Consider the following 9,359-nt stretch of genomic DNA (forward strand, 5'->3'; position numbering starts at 1 on the left):
GAAATACTGGTCACAGACTTCCTATCAAATTTCCATGCCCGCTCATTGCACGAACCTACGTCTCCATACCACCAGCTGCTACACAGTATCGACAGTATGTAATGAATTCAGCGTGTTCCTATTTTTATGTGTTTCATCTTGTTTTTTTTCTTTCCACTGCAAACCCACTCGCTGCTGCATATAATCTTGATATTAATATAATGATGGTACAAATTGGTGGAGGTTTTGGCTTCGGCTTCACTGTGTGTTTCATGTCGCAGTGTTTCATGCTGGAAATCACATCATCTTCAGTTCCCATGTTAATAACTTTTCTAAAATTGGTAGTCTTATTGCATTGGCAGAGGTTTCTTTTGAGTGTGTCTTATGTCGCAGCGTTTCATGCTGTACGTCACCCATCTTCGGTTTCCATGCTGCTAGCCTTATCAGCAGAGCCGTTATCAGCAGAGCATACAATCTCGGCGATGAAAGAGCAATACAAACATAATATCAGGAGTCTATCGATAGACTCCTGATAATATACTAGACTAAGAGCTTTTCACCGTAGATGCTTATTGTTAGCGGAATGATGCTGATATCATCTCGCAGCCGAGAAACCCACCAACCATGCGAATCCCTCCAACCTGCTACGTGACCCCCCTTATCTTCCCTATAGAGAGTAATTAAGCGTATTACTATCAGGAATGTCATAATATAGACTAGCTATCATCTGTCTTGTGATACTCATGCTGTTATAGGGGCCGGGGATTTTCACCGGATTGTCAGAAACATCGTCGTTACGGCTATCGATTATCTATGTCTGATCTGACCATCTATGCTGTGAAGTGTCGTAACTGTTACATGACTCTGTGTTTCAAAGGTTATGATGTTTTAGATGTGTGGTGTCATAACTTTTTATAATGTTTCGGTCAGCGAGATACTGTAAATTGAACTTGGCATCACATGATGGCTATATCTTCGCTCATAAGACACGTAGCATCACTCGTGGAACGTGTAGATGTGTAGGCAGAGTGTGAAGTAGCTGGTCGTTATGTCACACAGTGCGTAGCATCGCATGATGTTTATATCTTCACTCATAAGACACGAAGTTTTACTCGTGGCACGTTAGATATGTATCAGGAGTAGATAATAGGGAATTCCATATTATCTACTCCTGATATGTATGTATGCAGTGTGTGACTTAGCTGGTTGTTAGACACGAAGCTTCACTCGTGGGATATGTAGGCAGTCGTGGTGGGTTAAACATGTACGCTGTGTGTGACCTATTTGCTTGTTATACACGAAGCTTCAGTCGTGACACCCTAGATATGTACGCAGTGTGTGGGACTTGAAGCTTCACTCTCGTTAGATATGTAGGCAGTAGTATGGCATATATGTAGAGTGTGAGTCTGTGTGGCATCAGTCTGTCGTTTATCTTCCACGCAGGCGGCGAACGGGGATCTGAGCTGGGACGACTCGGACCTGCCGCACAACTACTCGTGGTCGTTCCACGACATCATGGAGCAGTACAACGAGCTGACCGAGTGGCTTCACAGCATCCAGGAGTCGATCCACGGAGGCGGCGACATACGGGTGAGTGAGCGATGCTGCGACACACAGATAGAGGGACAGAGGTGCTGAGTGAGCGATGCTGCACACACAGATAGAGGGACCAGAGGGCGGAGGAGCGATGCTGCGACACACAGATAGAGGGACAGAGTGTGAGTGGGCGAGGCCGCGACACACAAGATAGAGGGACAGCAGCGGCGTGAGTGAGCGGATGCTGCGACACACAGATAGAGGACAGAGGGGTGAGTGAGCGATGCTGCGGGACAACACAGATAGCAGGCGAGCAGAGGGTGAGTGAGCGAATGCTGCGACACACAGATAGCAGAACATACGACCGTGAGTGAGGCGATGCTATCGACACATAGATAGGGGACAGAGGCTGTTGAGAGCGATTGCTGCGACACATAGATAGAGGCGACAGAGGGGGGAGTGAGCAATGCTTCGACACATAGATAGGAGGACAGAGGGCGGTGAGTGAGCGATGCTTTGCGACACACAGATAGAGGACAGAGGCCGCTCCAGACATCAAGTTCTGTGAGTGAAGCGATGCTGCCCGACACAGCAGAGAGAGGGACAGAGGGGTGAGTGAGCGATGCTGCGGACACACAGATAGAGGGACAGAGGGTCGTGAGTGAGCGATGCCGCGACACACAAGATAGAGGACATACGCTAGTGAGTGCAGCGATGCTTCGGACACATAGATAGAGGGACAAGGGTGACGTGAGCGATGCCGCGGTGCTCGGACGGACGGACAAGACGGAGGTGCGCGTGAGAGAAAGGGTAGGAGTGTGCGGTACTGAAGGAGGGTGTTGTTTATACACATACGTAGAGAGTGAGTGGATCGCGCGAGCATGCTGCGGACGCGGCAGAGGCGCGATTCTCCTGACCCAGTATACACTGGCCACGGACACTGGAGTCTACATTGGGTGGTACTGGATGGAGAGATGTGGTACATATATGTACACTGAAGCTACATTTGGTGGATTGGATGTGGGTGCTTGTAAACATATGTGTACACTGAAGTCCAGGATTTCGGCGGCACTGTATAGAGGCGATTTTGTACCGTGCATCTTACACGACTGGGAAGCCACCACAGCCACCTGAAAGGATGCCTGCGCTCACCACGACAAGCCGCCCTGGGCTGTGGGAAATAAACATCCCCCCTCGCTGCCCCCCTCCTGCTGGCCAGCTATTGATAGCACAGCTAGATCCGTCTGAATAAACACATTAAATCCACACAACAAGCGGGCGGGGTGCGCTCATAATGCAAAACTAATTAAGCGGGCCTATCATTAAAAGTATGCCCAAAAGTCGTGGTGGTAACGGTGCTAGTTTTTCGACACACACTGTTTCCGGCTGAGCGTGTGTGTAAAAATGTGCGGATTTACTCACTCGCGATTACTGCCAACAGCTAAAGTAGTCTCCATCTTCATTACAACCATTCTGATGAAACCGTCCTTCCTCCATTTCGTTATACTCCCCATTCTCTCCCCTTCCTCCTTCTCCCCCATTCTTCTTCTTCTACTCCTCTTCCTCCTTCGATCTCCTCGTCACATCACATCATTCATATATCATCAGCGTCGCTTATTCATCGTCGTCAGTCACCCTGTCCTCCCTCATCCTCTCCTCAAACCCTCCAGTCCGCCCTCCACTCTCCTCTCCCTCTTCCTCCCCCTGCCTCCCTCCCTCTCCACTCTCCTCCCTTCCTCCTCCCTCATCCTCTCCCTCTCCCTCTTCCTCACCCTCTACACACACCCGCTCCCCCCCCACTGCCCTGACCTGCCCAGCGCCGGCTCTCGCACCTCGCCGGCATTAACGCGCCCCGATACATGTATTGATGTACGTGTAATATGTACGCTGGCTCACCTCTGCCAGCCGTTCATCAGGAGGACCTCAGCAGAGCGCTATCGTCGCAAGCTGTCAACAGGCAAGCGAGGGCTCGCCGCCACGTCCCGCGACGATAAGGAGACGATCTGCTGGCGGCTGGCAGCTGCTCAACGACAATGGGACGCTCTCGAGCGCGTACATACTCACCCGCAGACACGAGCGCGCGAGGACAAGGTGAGCGAGTTACGTGCGGGGGGAGGGTGGGAGGGAGGTGGAGAAGGGTGGGAGAGGGGTGAGGGGAGGGGAGGGAGAGAGATGAAGAGAGGGAGGGAGAAGAGATGAAGAGGGAGGGGAGGGAGAAGAGAGGATGAGAAGGTTGGTAGAGGGAGGGAGAGGGAAGGGAGGAAGTGAGAGGGGAGGGGAGGGGAGGGAGCGGAGGAGAAGGTTGGTAGAGAGGGGTGGCAGAGAGGGAAGGGACTTGTAGGGATGGGAAAGGTTGGTAGACAGAGAGGGGTTGTAGGGAGGGAGATGCAGTATGCAAAATTGTTAGCCATTGAAAGGGTAAACAATTCTGGCATCAGAAAGATGTTGTGTTGGGGTGTGGGTGAGAATGAATAGCTAAAGTTGCTTACCCAACAGAAAGAAAGGCAGCGCGAAAAGAAGAATGGAGACACAACAGGTGGATTGAGAGAAACTATAGCATAATGTTGAGAAGAGAGAGCAAAGCTTGCTTCATGGCAGCAGTGGTTCTCACTGTGATCTCAACAACGCGGTGAAAATGCACGTATTTGCAGAGTTGGAAGAAGATATTGCCTTGCTGAAGAAATGGCTGCATGAGATGAAGAATAAGCTGCAGCCGGTGACGTCAGCCGACAGCTTCTCCCTTGATCAGCTGGAGACAAAGCTTCACGAGAGAAAAGTGAGTGACCCGTTTTTTCTTCTTCGTCGTCGTCTTCTTCGTCTTATTATTATTATTATTATTTTTATTATTATTATTATTTTTATTTTTTTTTCTTCTTCGTTTTTATCTCTTTCTTTCTTTATCTATATCTTTTTCTTCTTTTTCTTCTTCTTCTTCTTCTTATTCTTTTTCTTCGTCTTTATCTCTTTCTTCTTCTTCTTCCTCATCATCATCATCTTCTTCTTTTCCTTCTTTCGCTTCTTCGTTGACCTCTTTTTTCGACACCATCGTATTTTCTTCGTCATCATCTGTAAAGTATTCATATTCTCTTGCGAGGAGTACCACACTCCTTATTTGCAGACACCTGCATAATGTGGTTGATATATCGGTTATAAGGTGAAAAAAGAGTGCAATAAAACTGCTTATATGATATGCATGCGTAGCGTTTGCTGCGGGATTCTACAAAAAAACTGCAAGATTCTACAAAAACTGAATCTGTTAGTTATGCAAATGTCTGGAGGAAGATTTATGATGCGACCTTTTTGCTTTCGCCAGCACTTTCAACTATATCCCTCGTAATTAGCAGTTAACCAGTAGCACTTACAATTAGCTTTCTTTAATACCTGCTTCAGTTGAAAACTCCTTGATTGATATACGCAGGTCATTTAATTATGCAGGTGTTATCTACGTCACACGCAATTAACCCACACGCAAAATCTTTCCACAATCACTGGTGACTTGTAATGCGTATACAATACTAGTTAATCACGGGCAGCTAATTGCCAAGTGCGTTTACTCCATGTTTAAACTACAATACTGCTTTGTACGGCAGTAGTCGCTGGACAGTGCACGTTACCTCGAGCAGTAGTAGGTGGCTCTGAGAATGAGCCTTTACTACTAGTCGTTTAGTGTCACATGCGCACCAGGCTACCAGACAGGTAGTGACATTAGCTACGTCTTTGTTGTATATGTTACGCGCGTTCGTGTCGCCTCTATCTATGTGTCGCAGCAATCGCTCTCAACAGCCTCTGTCCCCTATCTATGTGTCGATAGCATCGCCTCACTCACGGTCGTATGTTCTGCTATCTGTGTGTCGCAGCATTCGCTCACTCACCCTCTGCTCGCCTGCTATCTGTGTTGTCCCGCAGCATCGCTCACTCACCTACTTGTCCCTCTATCTTGTGTCGCAGCATCCGCTCACTCCACCCGCTGCTGTCCCTCTATCTTGTGTCGAGGACCTCGCTCCACTCACACTCGTGTCCCTCTATCTGTGTGTCGCAGCATCGTCTCACGCCCTCTGTCCTTATCTGTGTGTCGCGAGCATCGCTCGCTCAGCACTCTGTCCGTCTATCTGGTGTCGTCCAGCATCGTCACTCACCGTATGTCGCCGCCTCCGTGATCGACTCCTGGATGCTGGTGAAGCCACTCGGTCAGCTCGTTGTATGCTCCAATGATGTTCGTGGACAGCGCCCGAGTAGTTTGTGCGGCAGGTCCGAGTCGTCGCCAGCTCAAAGATCCCCGTTTCGCGGCGCTGCGTGGAAGAAACGACGACTGATGCCACACAGACTCAACACTCTAACTATATGGCCATACGACTGCCCGTAACATATCTAACGAGAGTGAAGCTTCAGTCCCACAGCACTGGTAATATCTAGGGCATGTCAGCTGAAGCTTCGTTGTTAACAAGCAATAGGTCCACCAACAGCGTACATGTTAACCCCCACGACTGCATACATTTCCACGAGTGAGCCTTGTGTCTACACACGCCTAAGTCATCAGCACTGGCTAGCATACTATCAGGAGTAGATAATAGATGAATTCCCTTTATCTAGCTCCTGAATACCTATCTAACGTGCCACGCAGTAAAACTTAATTCGTGTCTTACTGAGTGAAGATATACAATCATGCGATGCTACGCACTGTGTGACATAACGACGCAGCTACTTCACACTTGCTACACATCTTAGCACGTTCCATCGAGTGATGCTACGTGTCCTTATGAGGCGAAGATATAGCCATCATGTTGATGGCCAAGTTCCAATTTACAGTATCTCGCTGACGCGAAACATTATAGCAAAACACAAACCGAAAAAATTATGACACCAACTCTAAACATCATAAACCTTTGAAACAGCAGAGTCATGCTAACGTTACGAACTTCACAGCATAGTATGGTCACGATCCAGACATAGATATCGATAGGCCGTAACGACGATGTTTCTGACAATCCGGTGAATCCCCGGCCGCCTTATATACAGCCATGAGTATCACAAGAAGATGAATATAAGTCTATATTATGACATTCCTGAATAGTATACGCTTCAATTATTCTCTTAGGGAAGATAGGGGGTCACGTAGCAGAGTTGGAGGGATTCGCATGTTGGTGGTTCTCGGCTGCGAACTGAATATAGCAGTCATTTCGCTAAAATAAGCATCTACGGTGAAACGCTCTTAGTCTAGTATTATGTTTGTATGCTCCTTTCGATCGCGAGAATTTTTTATGCTCTGGCTGATAAGGCTAGCAGCATGGCCACCGAAGAATTTGGGTGCTACGTAGCAGCATGCGAAACGCTGGCGACATAAGACACACTCAAAAGAAACCTCTGCAATGCCGATAAGACTAACCAATTTTAGAAAAGTTATTAAGCATCGGGAATGAAGATGAATGTGATTTTCAAGCAGAAACACTGCGACAGTGATACCACACAGTGAAGGCCGAGCCTAAAACCCTGCCCCAATTTGTACGCAATCATTAATTATACAGATTATATGCAGCAGCGAGTGGTTTGCGTGGAAAGAAAAAAACAAGATATACACATAAAAAATAGGAAGCACGCTGAATTCATTACATACTGTCGATACTGTGTAGCAGCTGGTGGTATGGAGACGTAGGTCGTGCAATGAGCGGGCATGGAATTTGATGAAGTCTGTGACCAGTATTTCTGCACACTGTACATATAATAGGCGCAGGGTCCACAAAGGGAAATGCCTTTTCGTTGAATCTTACCTAGTAACTGCAGATATACCAGTAAATTTGTGCTATTCACTGACATTGGCATGGGCAATTTAAATCAAAAATGATTTATAAAACTGGTTCATGACTGTGCTATAATTCTAATTTGATAATGGTTTTGACTTTACTCTCATAAGCAGGAAGTCAGCAATGAAGGCTGACAAATGTCAACAACGGGAGTCAAATAGACAAGAGCACGAAAGAGAGGCGAACCAGAGAGAGACCGATGATTGAGATATTAGAAGGTAGTGAGAGAGAGGGAGGGATGGTGAAGTGAGAGAGAGAGAGAGAGAGAGAGAGAGAGAGAGAGAGAGAGAGAGAGAGAGCGAGACGGTAGAGCGAGAGGCGAGAGCCCAGAGAAGAGAGAGAGAGAGAGAGAGAGAGAGAGAGAGAGAGAGAGAGAGAGAGAGAGGAGAGAGGAGAGCGAGAGCGAGAGCGAGAGCGAGAGGCCAGAGAGAGCAGAGAGGACGCGAGAGAGGAGATGAGAGAGAGAGAGAGAGGAGAGAGCGAGAGGAGAGAGGAGGAGAGAGAGAGAGAGAGAAGAGAGAGAGAGAGCGAGATCGCGAGGCTAGAGCACCGAGAGAGAGATGAGAGCAGAGAGTAGAGAGAGAGAGAGATAGGAGAGAGAGAGAGAGAGAAGAGAGAGAGCTAGAGAGAGAGAGAGAGAGAGAGAGATGGAGATAGGTTGCCGGAGATAAATAGATGGAGATAAGAGTGTGTGAAATACAGAAGGAGAAAAAGAGAAAACCGAAGAGTGAAACACAAACAGCAGCAAGCACGGCGATGGCAGCGGCACCACAGGCACGCGACGGCACGCACGCACGCACGATCCGCATCAGAGGCGGAGTGAAAGACAGACTAGTGTGAGAGAGAGAGAGAGAGAGAGAGAGAGGGAGGGAAGGTTGGAGTTACAGTGCGAGAGATAGATGATAATAACGCGCCATGCGCAAAGAAAACCTGGCAGAAAGTAAGAAGTAACGTCGACGTGGCAACTGCCTCACGCAACCAGGACCGGTGAAACGCCACAAACGTGATCTAACGCGAGGCTGGCATGCATGTCACTGCCTGCCTCTTCAACCAACACATTCTATAGCTGCCACACGCAGTGCATTTTGCGGCAACTCTATTTGCTCAGAAGAATAATGTGCTATCTATGGCTTTGTTTTACTAGCCGGTGGGTACGAAACGCAAATAAACACTCCCGTAATCGGTTTGTTACAAGATTCGACATTGTTTCAACGCAGCGAAATATCAAACTTATTAATTCTTGCAACACGTTCGGATAAACATTGGCGCTCGTTAAGGCCGCCGCAAACCAGCTCGATTTTTTACAAACGATGAAGGCGATGAAGCCGATGAAGCGATGAGGCGATGTTAGGTGTGCGGCGGCCTTAAAATCGGCATCATCGGCTCATCGGCTGCATCGGCTCAATCGGTTTCAAAATTCAAAACATGTTTGATTTGGAAGGCGATCACCCGATAAAAATAAAATCGTCTACATAATCATCGCGCACACCTAACCGCGATATGGCTGATTTCTATGCGGCGATCAAATCGCGGTGAAAAATCCGCTGGTGTGCGCGGCTTTAGGTTTAGGCTTAGGTTCTATATTATAAGCCCAGCTTTATATTAATGGGAATAAATCGAGGCCATATGTATATTGATTTCGGCAGCAAGTTTGCGCTGTTTCGCGTAGGAAGTACGACCCGTCACGTGTAAATCATGCTCGTCTGAGTGTGATCGTTTTGTTTACACGCCGCATCCTTTCCGCCGCTTATTTCGCTTTCTGTGAATTGCGTATTACTTCCTGCTTGAAGACACACACAGTGACGAGACGCGTAACACGCAGTCACAAACAAATAACCCTCCGTCACCGCTGACCACACACACATGGAGAGAGAGGCGAACTGCGACACGCAGGCAAAATACACGGACATCCATGTATAACATTACCGTAATGAATGTTCACACCCGTCACTCACTCACCGTGCGCGACCACGCATATTCCACCAAACGAAAGCACATCACACAACACACACCACCGACACACACCACACACACACACGTGTGGTG

This window comes from Priapulus caudatus, unplaced genomic scaffold (genome assembly GCF_000485595.1).
Source record: "Priapulus caudatus unplaced genomic scaffold, Priapulus_caudatus-5.0.1 Scaffold39, whole genome shotgun sequence".
NCBI lineage: Eukaryota > Metazoa > Priapulida > Priapulimorpha > Priapulimorphida > Priapulidae > Priapulus > Priapulus caudatus.